Source organism: Coregonus clupeaformis, chromosome 26, assembly GCF_020615455.1.
Source record: "Coregonus clupeaformis isolate EN_2021a chromosome 26, ASM2061545v1, whole genome shotgun sequence".
NCBI classification, from domain to species: Eukaryota; Metazoa; Chordata; class Actinopteri; order Salmoniformes; family Salmonidae; genus Coregonus; species Coregonus clupeaformis.
Window position 1 is genome coordinate 10,648,562 of NC_059217.1, and position 17,071 is coordinate 10,665,632.

At 42.4% G+C, this 17,071-nt stretch overlaps 1 protein-coding gene across 1 annotated transcript in view; it reads left to right on the forward strand.

Annotated features, from left to right (window-relative positions):
- LOC121540455 (SH3-containing GRB2-like protein 3-interacting protein 1) overlaps window positions 1-17,071 on the forward strand; it is a 143,748-nt gene that overhangs the window by 19,849 nt on the left and 106,828 nt on the right.

Consider the following 17,071-nt stretch of genomic DNA (forward strand, 5'->3'; position numbering starts at 1 on the left):
GCAAACATCCCATTTTAAATCTTTGACATAGTTCTTCTTCTTATTATTATTATTTGGAACGCTACTCCTCCTACACCATTTAAGCTAGAAACGCCGTTCAAACTTTAAAATGTGCAGATCGATCTGGAATAGTGTGCTTGTATATAACTTTTTGATATCTTTTATACTTTTGAAGTTGTAAATTTTTTTTGTCCTGCTTTTTGTCCTCCATCTGCTTACATGGGATTTCCTCAAGATTCTAAAAGGCCCCATTGTGACATCATCACTTCCAACTTCCATTCACTGTAAATGCAATAAAGCAACTTTTGACACAAATCAGCTACTTATTCCACTTTGCAACAACTTACACAAAAAGTTAGAGCATTTAAATCTTCTCTGCTTCTCAAATCTGGCGTTTGAACCAAATAAACATATTCTGATAAAAAGTTTCAGCTGTTTTAGTAACCGCATCAACAACATTTTCTGTAACTTTTTTGCAAACAACTGCAGTTTTGACCACTACCTCAAGTTAGACAAAAAGTTAGAGCGTATGAAATGTTCTACTTCTCTGCTATTCAAATCTGTTCACGGATCCAAAATATCCGTTACGGATCTAACAATACAGCTGTTTTAGTAACTGAATTACCACATTTTCCCCTAAACCTTTTCCAAATAACTGCCATTTTGACCACTCCCCCAACAATTCAGACAAAAACATAGATGGTATGAAATCTGCCCCTACTTCTCTGCTTGTCAAATTCGAAAACCGATTAGGAATAGCGTCTACCAATCTGTAGATAGAGCTGTTTTAGGAACCCATCAACTGCTCTCTTTCTAGCTGCAGTAAATCATGTCAGAAACTAGCAGATTAATTATTTACCAACAACAGCTTCAAATTCCAATAAAACTACATCACGTTTTGAAGTTCACTTTCCTTGCTTTGTCTAACAACACTATCATGAATCTAGCAAATAAGTTTTGTGGGTCAGAGTGCAGTATTTAATTATTAATAAAGCCCAAACGTACTGTATGTTAGCATGTTTCTCACACTTGCTTTAGCCAAAAGGGAGCAGTGTTGCCAACGCTACTGTTGCCTAGCAATGCTAGACTCACAGGACAGAATGTCTTCATAGCTCTTCAAATTCCAGACCGAACAGCTAGCGCTAAGAGCGCTAAGAATGCTTCCCCGGTCTGGACGACCTGGAATGATAAAGATAAGATTTCCAATGCTTACTAGCTTTGTCTGCCTTTTCAGGATCATGCTCTGTGCTCTAAATAACTAAACTGGCTAGTTTGCCTGACGTCATTGAGCAGCCCAAATGGAGACGTTGCTATGGATACTCAAACACAAAAATTATGACTAGGGTGAAGAGTGACCACACAACTACTGACCACAACTAACTGACCACAACCACATAACTGTTGACCACAACCACACAACGGTTATAATAATAATAATAATAATATAATATGCCATTTAGCAGACGCTTTTATCCAAAGCGACTTACAGTCATGCGTGCATATTTTTTTTTTTTGTGTATGGGTGGTCCCGGGGATCGAACCCACTACCTTAGCGTTACAAGCGCCGTGCTCTACCAGCTGAGCTACAGTTGACCACAACCACACAACGTCTGACCACAACCACACAACTACTGACCACAACCACTCAACTTCTGACCACACAACTATTGACCACACTTCTAACCACCATAACTACTGACCACCACAATTACTGACCACAACCACAACTTCTGACCACATTCACACAAATACTGACCACAACCACACAACTTCTGACCAAAAAATTACTGATTACATCACAACTTCTGACCACAACCACACAACTACTGACCACAACAACTGACCACAACTACTGACCACAACTATTGACTACAACCACAAAACTACTGACCACAAGCACATAACTACTGATCACACAACTACTGACCACAACTTCTGATCACAACCACACAACTGCTGACCACATCTAGTCACCACAACCACACAACTTCTTCACACAGAACTACTGACCACACATCTAAATCACCATAACTACTGACCACCACAATTACTGACCACAACAACCTAGCCACAACTACTGACCACAACCACACAACATTTGACCAAATAACTACTGACCACACAACTACTGACCACAACCATACAACGTCTAACCACAACCATATAACTTCTGACCACACAACTACTGACCACAACTACTGACCACAACCACACAACTACTGACCACAACAACACATCCTCTGACCACACAACTATTGACCACACTTCTAATCACCATAACTACTGACCACCATAATTACCGACCACAACCACACAACTTCTGACCATATTCACACAAATACTGACCACAACCACACAACTACTAACCACAACTACTGACCACAACTATTGACTACAACCACACAACTTCTGACCAAAACCACACAACTTCTGACCAGAACCACAAAACTACTGACCATAAGCACATAACTACTGATCACACAACTACTGACCACAACTTCTGATCACAACCACACAACTTCTTCACACACAACTACTGACCACACATCTAAATCACCATAACTACTGACCACCACAATTAGACCACAACCACCTAGCCACAACTACTGACCACACAACTTCTGACCACAACCACACAACCACTGAACACATTTGGGGACCACAAACACACAACTACTAACCACAACCACTCAACTACTGACCACAACTACTGACCACAAACACACAACTACTAACCACAACCACTCAACTACTGACCACAAACACATAACTACTGACCACTCAACTACTGACCACAATTACTGACCACAACCACACAACTGCTGCCCACATCTAGTGACCACACCCACACAACTACTGACCACAACCACATATCTTCTGACCGCACAACTATTGACCACTCTTCTAATCACCATAACTACTGACCACCACAATTACTGACTACAACCACACAACTACTAACCACACAACTGCTGACCACAACTTTTGAACCACAACTACTGACCACAAAACTACTGATCACTACTGTGACCACAACTACTGCTCTGGTCTGCACTAGCTCTGGTCCAGCTCTGGTCCTGGTTGTAGCTAGCTCTGGTCTGTGCTATAAATTATAACTACTTAAATGTGCATGCATATAATTACTACCAACAATAATTGTAACTCTTGAAATGTTCAAGCTAGATACACCAAACCAACTTTCACATGTTCAGGCTATCCTAACTTCAAATTCATGACAACTTTTATGAACTAATAACAATATACATTTGAATACATTTGCATAATATAACCCACCAACAGTAACTCTTAAATTGTTCCGGCTACATACACAAACCAACTTTCACATGTTCAGGCTATCCTAACTTCAAATTATGCACAACCTTTATCAACTATAACTATATAAATTAGCATAAATTAACCCACCAACAGAAACTCTTAAACCGTTCAAGCTAGATACAACAAACCAACTTTCATATGTTCAGGCTATTCTAACTTTCATCTACCTACTTTTTCAACTATAACCAGTCCCCACCATTACTACTGCATACACTATCATTACCATAATGTTTTTCTAAACCATACATACTTTAAAACTGCTTTGTTTTGAATAGTAAAGTAAAACTTTTTAAACATCTACCACTACCACAAAAATACTTTTAAAGCAAGTCCCATCAATTGTACTTCATGTACAATTACCATCTAGTTGTTGTTGTTGTTATTATAAGATGCATAGGGGCAGGAGTTTTTCCAGATTACATGACCTAAGGCCTAGAGTTTTGTCCTGGCCAGGTAGACAGGAAAGACTGTAGGGGTCTGTAGTGTTACAGAGTGTTATTCAGGCCAGGTAGACAGGAAAAACTGTAGGGGTCTATAGTGTTACAGAGTGTTATTCAGTGTAGACTGTGGTAGAGACTAAGTAGAGTGAGGCTCCACAATAAACAGAACCAATCTGGGGAGTAAACAGTAAACACATTGTTTCTGTGAAGAGGTGGGCTCACTGCTCAGTCTTAATGGATGAGGCATGGTGTGTTGCTACCATCACATACAGCAGTTATCCCTTATTAGTTTAAGACCATTGGGACCACTGAAGGAAGTTAAAGCACCAATGTTCCCAGTGAATCATCACCCTGAGTCAATGTGTCCTGATGTTCTCCTCTGAAAGGGAAGTCCCCTCAGCTCCCCTGGCCCTTGTTCTGTGTGTCAGGTCTCTTTCTCAGTCCTGCCCGGCAGCAGCGTAGCTCTTCTTGCAGGTTGCCGTGGCGATCCACAACTCCCCTCTCACCCCTCTGTCAGCCCTGGTGATGAGGAATGCTGATTAGGCAGCAGCGGGCTCAAACCAAAACATTCCAGGCGGTGATAAGGCTGGGCTATGTCCATGTGCCTACGTGCTGCTCGGCCCGCCATGTCCTCAGTCTGTCTTGCGCACAGTGACCTAATGGCACAATGACACCCCAGACACAGCTCACTTTGCCCTGCCCAATGTAGAGGGAGAGACTGGCGGTAAGGGTGGGATTTTCCGGGCCTTTTAGGGTAATCAGCATCCACTTACTGGTTGTTGGTCTGCTGACGTTTGATCGGTTTGTTTAGTCTGTTGCTGATGGGGTTTAGTTCTGCCTGTAGTGAGACTGGGATACACAATACCTTAAAGGCCCAGTGCAGTGAAAAACTTGATTCTCATGTGTTACATATATTTCCACACTTTGAGGTTGGAATAATACTGTGAAATTGTGAAAATTATGATTATGCCTTTTGAGTGTAAGAGCTGTTTGAAAAGACTGCCTGAAATTTCAGCCTGTTTTGGTGGGATGGAGCTTTGGCCTTTCCATGGTGACATCACCATGCGGTAAATTAGTTAATAGACCAATAAGAAAGAGAGTTCAAACCTCTGCCAATAACAGCAAGTTTTCAGTTTTCCCCTCCCCACTTAGACCACTCCCTGACAGTCCCAGCAAAATGTTTGCTTGAGAAATTGCTCATGGCTAAGAAGTAGGGGTGTGAACGTTTAAAACAAAAATGGAATTGTCGTTAACGTTAAGAAGAAATTCCTAACCGAAAAACTTTTTTTTTCTTTTTTTCTACAAAATAAAACTCCCAGTGCAGTTATCACAAAATATATTCTTAGCCATATTATATAATAGGCTATAAAGGCATGCAAGTAGTGCAGAGCGATTAACCAACATTTAATTTTTTAAACAACTAATTGACAGACGTGGGTTCAATTATTTGAATTCCATTTAGTTTATAATTTTTTTTATTTCTGTGAGGTCAATGCACACATTGTGCAGTTTCTTTCGAGACAAATCAGAGCAAGCCCGAACTGTGCGATGTAGCAGTGAGTTGTAGTTTACAACAGGCCAATATTCTATGTATTTTAGCACAGAAAACATTGTAATTGACTACAATGACCATAAACCATTGCTTCACAACTTATTTCTAGCTGAAAATACATGAGCTAAGTGACGCATAGTTGGTATTCAGCAGTCATAAAAGTATGCCTTATATACTTTGAAGAACTACTAAAAAATAGGGATTTTGTCAGACAGCATAGGCAGCAGCTCTATAGAGATGAGATGATGACTTGGAATGAAATAATAAAGTCATCAAATAAAACAAATGTAATATACACAACAACTGAAATATTTTATTAAAATAAAGTAATGTGAATAAGTGATAAGCAGTACTGGGCAGTCACTACCATCTTGGGACTTTTACTAAATGTTTTATTCTGTGTTACAGCATTCAACCCAGGTAATGCATAGTGCATTTAATGTTTCAAAAAATTATCGGTCCGGAATTGAAAACAGTGATAAAAAAAAAATATTTAACCGAAACAGAACCGACCTCAAAAAGTACTAATCGCTCAGCACTACAAGACATTGAGATACAGATTACCGAGACATATGCGCAAGATTCTTTCTGCCTGCCCCCTCCTCTCTCTCCCTTGCACTGGCTTGCCTGCTCTTTCTCTTCGCTAATGATGCAAGTGTGTTCAGTCTTTGGTCTGTTGTGTGTAGAATATCCTAGCTTATTCATTGATGATAGGCCTTGCTTTACTGAAGTTGCGAGACATTGCAAACCAAGAAATTGCGAGATACAGCATTCCATAGCGAGATACAGCTTTTGATTACCGATAGATAGGCCGAGTGTACGGTTCTGACTCTGTCTGCCTGATAACAAAACTGTAGCTGGCAACAGCCTGCACAAAGTGCAAGCAGGTAGGCCTATTGTTTTCGATAATTCTGTTAATTCTCAGTTAATTATTACATTAATTCAGGCTTTCGTTCATTAGACCATACACAGACCATATAAAATGTAAACCTGTGAGGCTAGTAAAAGTTTTAGTAGCCTACTAAATATAAATGTAGCCTATTTTTGCAGCCTATATTCGATTCTGGGAATTCCCTCCCGTAATTTGCATGCGCCTCGAGAATAATATTTATCTCGCATTGAACACACAACAACAAGCCAACTAGGTAAATAAACTCTTCTATTATGGGGTGGTCTGATTTTTCTATTCATTACTCGTTTTGTTTTGCAGATGAAAAGTAAATGTCGACAGTTCCAGCATCTTCGTAGTGTGCCTCGGCAGAAATCGTTTTTCATATTCCGTATTTTTGGAGCGTGGCGGCAATGTTTTGCCTTGCTTCCATTCAGCCACAAGCATTAGTGAGGTCGGGCACTGATGTTGGGCGATTATGCCTGGCTCGCAGTCGGCTTTCAAATTCATCCCAAAGGTGTTCGATGGTGTTGAGGTCGGGGCTCTGTGCAGGCCAGTCAAGTTCTTCCACACCGATCTAGACAAACCATTTCTGTATGGACCTCGCTTTGTGCACAGGGGTGTTGTCTTGCTGAAACAGGAAAGGGCCTTCCCCAAACTGTTGCCACAAAGTTGGAAGCACAGAATCGTCTAGAATGTCATTGTATGCTGTAGCGTTAAGATTTCCCTTCGCTGGAACTAAGGCCCCTAGCCCAAACCATAAAAAACAGCCCCAGGCCATTATTCCTCTTCCCCCAAACTTTACAGTTGGCACTATGCATTCGGGCAGGTAGCGTTTCTCTGGCATCTGCCAAACCCAGATTTGTCTATCGGACTGCCAGATGGTGAAGCGTGATTCATCACTCCAGAGAATGCGGTTCCACTGCTCTAGAGTCCAATGGCGGCGAGCTTTACACCACTCCAGCCGACGCTTGGCATTGTGCATGGGGATCTTAGGCTTGTGTGCGTCTGCTCGGCCATGGAAACCCATTTCATTAAGCTCCCGACGAACAGCTCTTGTGCTGACGTTACTTCCAGAGGCAGTTTGGAACTCGGTAGTGAGTGTTACAACCGAGGACAGACGATTTTTGCCCCAGGAGAGTGAAGCTAAAGGATCGATAACTCTGTGTGGATAAATAAGATATATAGCTAGAATTGGAAAGAGGTCACATTTAGACTCCATGTTGTTCAGGTGCTTTCATTGCATCGCTAGGTAATTAGATATCAATTTCACAATCTGATTGACCACGACGCAGTGTTTTGGTGGTCTGCTGCGATGACAGTGTTCTCTGGATGCTCTGTGAGGCTGTGTTTTTTCAGAGAGACCTGTGGTGTGGTGACCGTCTCTATGAGCGTGCAAGAGTAGGAGACATAGGGAGGGAGGAACAGGTAGAAAGGAACAATGGCAGACTGAAGACAGCGGAGCAAAATGCTTCAAGATAAAAACGTCATATTCAATATCTGTAAATCTGACTAAATATTAGCACTTCACCCAACATACCCGTATAGTCGTGGGCAATATCCTTCACTCTGGATAACAACACAACGCAAATTATAAGGCTAGAGAAATTTATCGACCAATATTTTCAACACAGTCAACACCAAAACATATCGGAGAGTAAGCATGGAGAACCAATTCCCAAAAGAAAACGACACTCCTCGGTTGACACAGACGATTTATGCTTTTCACCACCTGGAACAGTAAGTGTAGAAACCGACTTGCTAAAGTCGATAAATGATAAATTGGGCATACTTGAACTAGTCAGTAAAGATATAAAGGATTTGAAGGCGATCCTCGAGATGAGTGAAGAAAAAAACAAGCTAAAGGGTACAGTGAATACTATTGAAATGGACGTTAAATAACTTTAAAAAGATAACATGTTTCTGAGAGAATCTTTACTTGAAATACAGACTAGATCTATGTGAGAAAATCTGGTACTTACCGGTATTAAAGAGAATGAGGGTGAAGATCCAGAGAGTGTGGTGAAAGATTTACGGGTTAAAGCACTGCAGATCCCAGGTGATACTGTCGACAAAATTAAACTCGAACGTGTACATCGTTTCGGACAGAGAGTACCGCAAAATGAGAGCCCAATCGTTGACAAATTTCCATTCTTTAAGGATAAAATAATGGTTAAAAGCCTGGGCAAAAGACTCGCTGGCACACAAATATGCATGAATGATCAGTTCCCAAAATAAATTGCAGAACGGCGCAAAGTTCTGTACCCACTCTTCAAAGTGAATAGACTAAAAGGGAAATGTGTAGCTCTCGTAGTTGGTAATATTGATAAAGAAATAAACTACAAATACACTATACCATTCAAGATATGGAATGTCGTAAAAATAATTAGTATTCGACTTTCTATTTACAGTATTTATAAATAGATAAAATACTTTATTAGAAGAAAGGACAATTATTGAAATAATACATCTTCAAATATAAGGAACTGGAACATTAAAGTACTCTAAAGCCCGAAATTAGGTAGGAATCAACATGGTAGAGATAAAAACACAGCAAACAGAGGACATAGAAGGCACAGTATGTGGGTATGTGCGGGTCTATATGTGGGGGGGAGTGTGGTTGTGATGGAAGATGGGGTGTGTGTTTTTGGGATTGGAAAAGTGTGGTGAGTTAAGTGAGTGAAAAAGGAAAATGGTTGCAAATGCCAGGGTCATGTGTGTCTGCGAGCAGGAGTTGTGACAGAGAGTTTTCAATTTTGTGCAGATATGGGATATACACTTTTAAATAAATTACAAATAGTCTATTTATTTATTGTCCTATCATGATGGAACGGTCCCCAACCCTATTTCTTGGAAACCCACCTGAGCGACCCACACACTAAGGAGAAGTCCTTATCTGTTTTATAGGCCTACTGCAAGTAGCCTATACGCAGCCAAGACAGAAAGATGAACACGGTCAGAGACCCACTGAAGCAGCACTGCCCCCTCAAGAGTCTTGAGACTGCCTGGCAGGGTTGGTCCAACAAAGCCAAAGCCCCTACCTAGCCACCAACACCCAGGTGGCAGTGCTGGCAACACTAGCTGCAGTAACCCATGGGGAGGGGGGTCACACTCAGTCAAACAGAGAGGGGCAAAATTATTGTGACCCTGTCGGCACAAAATAATAAAAAGGTCTGACTGGTCAAAAATGCTTGGGAAAATGGTCACAATGGGCGACCAGCGTGTGTGTGTTTCAGGGGAAAGGGGTGTATCTGAGCTCCATCAGCTAGGACTTGACATTGGTTAAGCAAATCTCCTAATTCTTGCTCAATTTTGCATGCCTTCTCATACAGGTATAACTGTATATGCATTCGCACATCAAGTCTTCTCTTGAGTTGGGCTCGGGGATGGAACATCTCAGCTTGTGGTTGTTTGTGGGGGATGCGTGGGGAGAGTGTGTGTATGTATAACACATCTGTTGCTATGGAGTAATGATGTGAGGGACCGTATAGGATGAATAACAATAATTGTTTCCCAAAATAATAATTGCTTGCCAAAAAATGTAGTTTTTGTAATGCCAGTCCTGGCTATAGGTAACAATCCTTCTATGAAGTGCCTACAGTATTACGCATGTTATTCGTTAATTGCGGAAATAAATTAAAGATATGCAAGATTTTTTAAACATACAGTGCATTCGGAAAGTATTCAGACCCCTTGACTTTTTCCACATTTTGATACATTACAGCCTTATTCTAAAATTGATTAAATTGTTTTTTTGTCCCCTCATCAATCTTCACACAATACCCCGTAATGACAAAGCAAAAACTGGTTTTTAGAAATGTTTGCAAATGTATTAAAAATGCAAAACAGAAATATCACATTTACGTAAGTATTCAGATCCTTTACTCAGTACTTTGTTGAAGCACCTTTGGCAGCGATTACAGCCTCGAGTCTTCTTGGGTATGACGCTACAAGCTTGGCACACGTGTATTTGGGGTGTTTCTCCAATTCTTCTCTGCAGATCCTCTCAAGCTCTGTCAGGTTGGATGGGGAGTGTCGCAGCACAGCTATTTTCAGGTCTCTCCAGAGGCTCTGGCTGGGCCACTCAAGGACATTCAGAGACTTGTCCCGAAGCCACTCCTGTGTTGTCTTGGATGTGTGCTTAGAGTCGTTGTCCTGTTGGAAGGTGAACCTCCGCCCCAGTCTGAGGTCCTGAGCGCTCTGGAGCAGGTTTTCATCAAGGATCTCTCCGTACTTTGTTCTGTTCATCTTTCCCTCGATCCTGACTAGTCTCCCAGTCCCTGCCGCTAAAAAATATCCCCACAGCATGATGCTGCCACCACCATGCTTCACCGTAGGGATGGTGCTATGCTTTCGTCTGGCCACTCTACCATAAAGGCCTGATTGGTAGAGTGCTGCAGAGATGGTTGTCCTTCTGGAAGGTTCTCCCATCTCCACAGAGGAACTCTGGAGCTCTGTCAGAGTGACCATTGGGTTCTTGGTCACCTCCCTGACCAAGGCCCTTCTCCCCCGATTGCTCAGTTTGGCCGGGCGGCCAGCTCTAGGAAGAGTCTTGGTGGTTCCAAACTTCTTCCATTTAAGAATGATGGAGGCCACTGTGTTCTTAGGGACCTTCAATACTGCAGAAATTTTTTGGTACCCTTCCTCAGATCTGTGCCTCGACACAGTCCTGTCTTGGAGCTCTACGGACAGTTCCTTCGACGTCATGGCTTGGTTTTTGCTCTGACATAAACTGTCAACTGTGGGACCTTATATAGACAGGTGTGTGCCTTTCCAAATCATGTCCAATCAATTGAATTTACCACAGGTGGACTCCAACCAAGTTGTAGAAATATCTCAAGGATAATCAATGAAAACAGGATTCACCTGAGCTCAATTTCGAGTCTCATAGCAAAGGGGCTGAATACTTACGTAAATTAAGTATTTTTTAAACTAAGTTTTTATACATTTGCAAAAAAATCTAAAAACCTGTTTTCGCTTTGTCATTATGGGGTATTGTGTTTAGATTGATGAGGATATTTTTTTTATTTAATCCATTTTAGAATAAGGCTGTAACGTAACAAAATGTGGAAAAAGTGAAACGGTCTGAATACTTTCCGAATGTACTCTAGGTAGGGGTAAAGTGACTAAGCATCAGTATAAATATAGAGTCATGGTCAAAAGTTTTGAGAATGATACAAGTATTGGTCTTCACAAAGTTCGCTGCTTCAGTGTTATAAGATATTTTTGTCAGATGTTACTATGATATACTGAAGTATAATTACAAGCATTCCATAAGTGTCAAAGGCTTTTATTTAGGCAAAATTGTGAGTGAGCCCACTCCCTTGGCTGAGAAGCAATCCCACACATGAATGGTCTCAGGATGCTTTACTGTTGGCATGACACAGGACTGATGCTAGTGCTCACCTTGTCTTCTCCTGACAAGCTTTTATCCGGATGCCCCAAACAATCGGAAAGGGGATTCATCAGAGAAAATGACTTTACCCAGTCCTCAGTAGTCCAATTCCTGTACCTTTTGCAGAATATCAGTCTGTCCCTGATGTTTTTCCTGGGGAGAATTAGCTTCTTTGCTGCCCTTCTTGACACCAGGCCATCCTCCAAAAGTCTTCGCCTCACTGTGTGTGCAGATGCACTCGCACCTGCCTGCTGCCATTCCTGAGCAAGCTCTGCACTGGTGGTTCTCCGATCCTGCAGCTGAATCAACTTTAGGAGACGGTCCTGGCCCTTGCTGGACTTTCTTGGGCGCCCTGACGCCTTCTTCACAACAATTGAACCTCTCTCCTTGAAGTTATTGTGGTTGATTTAGGTGCAATCTTACTAGCAGCAATATCCTTGCCTGTGAAGCCCTTTTTGTGCAAAGCAATGATGACGGCACGTGTTTCCTTGAAGGTAACCATGGTTAACAGAGGAAGAACAATGATTTCAAGCACCACCCTCCTTTTAAAGCTTCCAGTCTGTTATTCTAACTCAATCAGCATGACAGAGTTATCTCCAGCCTTGTCCTCGTCAACACTCTCACCTGTGTTAACGAGAGAATCACTGACATGATGGCAGCTGGTCCTTTTGTGGCAGGGCTGAAATGCACTGGAAATGTTTTTTAAGTTCATTTTCATGGCAAAGAGGGACTTTGCAATTAATTGCAATTCATCTGATCACTCTTCATGAGATTCTGCAGTATATGCAAATTGCCATCATCAAAACTGAGGCAGCAGACTTTGTGAAAAATAGTATTTGTGTCATTCTCAAAACTTTTGACCACGACTGTACAGTACCAGTCAAAAGTTTGGACACACCTACTCATTCAAGGGTTTTTCTTAATTTTTACTATTTTCTACATTGTAGAATAATAGTGAAGACATCAAAAGTATGAAATAACGCATATGGAATCATGTAGTAAACAACAAAGTGTTAAACACATGAAAATATATTTTATATTTGAGATTCTTCGAATAGCCACCCTTTGTCTTGATGACAGCTTTGCACACTCATGGCATTCTCTCAACCAGCTTCACCTGGAATGCTTTTCCAACAGTCTTGAAGGAGTTCCCACATACGCTGAGCACTTGTTGGCTGCTTTTCCTTCACTCTGCCGTCCGACTCATCCCAAACCATCTCAATTTGGTTGAGGTCGTAGGATTGTGGAGGCCAGGTCATCTGATGCAGCACTCCATTACTCTCCTTCTTAGTAAAATGGCCCTTACACAGCCTGGAGGTGTCCTGATGAAAAACAATTGATAGTCCCACTAAGCCCAAACCAGATAGGATGGCGTATCGCTGCATAATGCTGTGGTAGCCATGCTGGTTAAGTGTGCCTTGAATTCTAAATAAATCACAGACAGTGCCACCAGCAAAGCACCCCCAAACCATAACACCTCCTCCATCCATGCTTCACGGTGGGAAGTACACATTCTGAGATCAACCGTTCACCCACGCCGCATCTCACAAAGACACAGCGTTTGGAACAAAAAATCTCCAATTTGGACTCCAGACCAAAGGACACATTTTCACCGGTCTATTGTTCATTGCTCATGTTTCTTGGCCCAAGCAGGTCTCTTCTTATTATTGGTTTCCTTTAGTAGTGGTTTCTTTACAGCAATTTGACCATGAAGGCCTGATTCACACAGTCCCCTCTGAACAGTTAATGTTGAGATGTGTCTGTGAAGCATTTATTTGGGCTGCAATTTCTGAGGCTAGAAACTCTAATGAACTTATCCTCTGCTGCAGAGGTATATCTGGGTCTTCCAATCCTGTGGCGATCCTCATGAGAGCCCGTTTCATGATTATTTCTGCGACTGCACTTGAAGAAAGTTCTTGAACTTATTCCATATTGTCTGACCTTCATGTCTTAAAGTGATGAACTGTCATTTTCTCTTTGCTTATTTGAGCTGTTCTTGCCATAATATGGACTTGGTCTTTTACCAAATAGGGCTATCTTCTGTATACCCCCACTACATTTACATTTACATTTTAGTCATTTAGCAGACGCTCTTATCCAGAGCGACTTACAGTCAGTGAATACATATTTTTCTTATACTGGCCTCTTGGGAATTGAACCCACAACCCTGGCGTTGTAAACGCCATGCTCTATCAACTGAGCTACATACCTGCCGGCCATTCCCTCCCCTACCCTGGACAACGCTGGGCCAATTGTGGGCCGCCCATGAGTCTCCCGGTCGCGGCCGGCTGCGACAGAGCCTGGATTCGAACCAGGATCTCTAGTGGCACAGTTAGCACTGCGATGCAGTGCCTTAGACCACTGCGCCACTCACTACCTTGTCACAACACAACTTATTGGTTCAAAAGCATTAAGAAGGAAAGAATTCCACAAATTCACTTATAAGAATGCACACCTGTTAATTGAAATGCCTTCCAGGTTGACTACCTCATGAAGCTGGTTGAGAGAATGCCAAGAGTGTGCAAAGCTGTCATCAAGGCTATTTGAAGAATCTCAAATATAAAATATATTTTGATTTGTTTAACACTTTTTTGGTTACTACATGATTCCAGATGTGTTATTTCATAGTTTTGAAGTCTTCACTATTATTCTACAATGTAAAAAATTTTAAAAATAAAGAAAAACCCTTGAATGAGTAGGTGTGTCCAAACTTTGGACTGGTAGTATATATACGCTACCGTTCAAAAGTTTGTGGTCACTTAGAAATGTCCTTGTTTTCAAAAGAAAAGCAATTTTTTTGTCCATTAAAATAACATCAAATTGATCAGAAATACAGTGTAGACATTGTTAATGTTGTAAATGGCTATTGTAGCTGGAAACAGCAGATTGTTCATGGAATATCTACATAGGCATACAGAGGCCCATTATCAGCAACAATCAGTCCTGTGTTCCAATGGCACGTTGTGTTTGCTAATCCAAGTTTATCATTTTAAAAGGCTAATTGATCATTAGAAAACCCTTTTGCAATTATGTTAGCACAGCTTAAAACTGTTGTGCTAATTATTGAAGCAATAAAACTGGCCTTCTTGAGACTAGTTGAGTATCTGGAGCATCAGCAATTATGGGTTTGATTACAGGCCCAAAATGGCCAGAAACAAATAACTTTCTTCTGAAACTCGTCAGTCTATTCTTGTTCTTAGAAATGAAGGCTATCCCATGCGAGAAATTGCCAAGAAACTGAAGATCTCGTACAACACTGTGTACTACTCCCTTCACAGAACAGCGCAAACTGGCTCTAACCAGAATAGAAAGAGGAGTGGGAGGCCCCGGTGCACAACTGAGCAAGAGGACAAATACATTAGAGTGTCTAGTTTGAGAAACAGACGCCTCACAGGTCCTCAACTGGCAGCTTCATTGAATATTACCCGCAGAAAACCAGTCTCAACGTCAACAGCGAAGAGGCGACTCCGGGATGCTGACCTTCTAGGCAGAGTTGCAAAGAAAAAGCCATATCTCAGACTGGCCAATAAAAAGAAAATATTAAGATTGGACTCAATTTCCTCCTACAACAGGACAACGACCCAAAGCACAGCTCCAAACTATTCAATAACCATTTAGGGAAGAAGCAGTCAGCTTGTATTCTGTCTATAATGGAGTGGCCAGCACAGTCACCGGATCTCAACCCTATTGAGCTGTTGTGGGAGCAGCTTGACCGTATGGTACGTATGAAGTGCCCATCAAGCCAATCCAACTTGTGGGAGGTGCTTCAGGAAGCATTTTGTTGTTGAAAAGGGATGTAAAGGGATCCAGAGAGGAATGATGGAGGAACGATGTGCCAAGTGCAGGACTGCCCTCTGCTGATACTGTAGATGGGTAGAAGAAGAGAGTAAAAGTAGGTCAGTGAGAGAGACAGAGGGAGAGAGACAGAGGGAGAGAGACAGAGGGAGAGAGACAGAGGGGGAGAGACAAAGGGGGAGAGACAGAGGGGGAGAGACCGAGGGGGAGAGAGAGAGAAGGAGCGAGAGAGAGGGAGACAGAGGGGGAGCGAGAGAGAGGGAGAGAGACAGAGGGAGAGAGACAGAGGGAGAGAGACAGAGGGAGAGAGACAGAGGGGGAGCGAGAGAGAGGGAGCAGGAGAGAGAGAAGGAACGAGAGAGAGAAGGAGCGAGAGAGAGGGAGACAGAGGGGGAGAGACAGAGGGGGAGAGAGAGAGAAGGAGCGAGAGAGAGGGAGACAGAGGGGGAGCGAGAGAGAGGGAGAGAGACAGAGGGAGAGAGACAGAGGGAGAGAGACAGAGGGAGAGAGACAGAGGGAGAGAGACAGAGGGAGAGAGACAGAGGGGGAGAGACAGAGGGGGAGCGAGAGAGAGGGAGCGAGAGAGAGAGAAGGAACGAGAGAGAGAAGGAGCGAGAGAGGGGGAGACAGAGGGGGAGCGAGAGAGAGGGAGAGAGACAGAGGGAGAGAGACAGAGGGGGAGCGAGAGAGAGGGAAGAGAGAAGGAACAAGAGAGAGAAGGAGCGAGAGAGAGGGAGACAGAGGGAGCGAGAGAGGGGGGCGGGAGAGAGAGAGAAGGAACGAGAGAGAGAAGGAGCGAGAGAGGGGGGCGGGAGAGAGAGAGAGAGAGAGAGAGCGGGAGAGGATGGGGGGATGTCATGGCAGCCAATTTGTTTTTCCAATTCTGCTGCATTTGAAATGGAAAATCCCCCACCTTGTTACAGTGTCAAACCTGTGGGAGGAATATCTGGCAATTAAGAACTACTGTATCATGAACTTCAGAAGATGAATGATTGTTTCTGTAAATGTCGAGGACAGGCTGTTGAGCTCTGCTAAAAGTGGAGGAGGAAACGAGATACTGAGATGAGATGACACTGCAGCAGCAGGCTCAGCTCTGCTCTGATATTATGATATCAATGACATCATTCTCACTGCTCAGGAGCAGAGAAGGCAATTCTTGTAAGGATAGGTCATACAGTATTCTGAGATTAAGAGTCAGTTGAGCCAGCCAGTAGTCATGTTTTATGTATGAGTTATACACGTGTAATAGATGTAGGGCCGTCAGGACACATCATCCAGTCACAACTATAACTGTTTGATTGAGACTGTATCCGATCAGGCCTGAGAGAGGCAGTGCCTCACTTCAACAGGATAGTCTAGGCTTAGTACAAATGTGTCCTGTCTGATTTTACATTTCTAGATGCCTTTTAATTTGTCCGTCTGTCATCACAGTTATGCAGTCAGTTCAGTGTCTGATTTCAGTGTCTAAGACGACATCTGATTAGGTGCTGAAACTGCAATCTATTACATTGTTTGTTTTCAGCCATTTAAATTCAATTGCATTTTGATGTGGTAGGTAATTTGATCTGTTTTATACCAACCCATCTATGTAACATATGTGACCCCTGACATCTAAGGGTGGTTAACCATTGCATAACAGTGACGTTTAAAAGACATCTCAACAC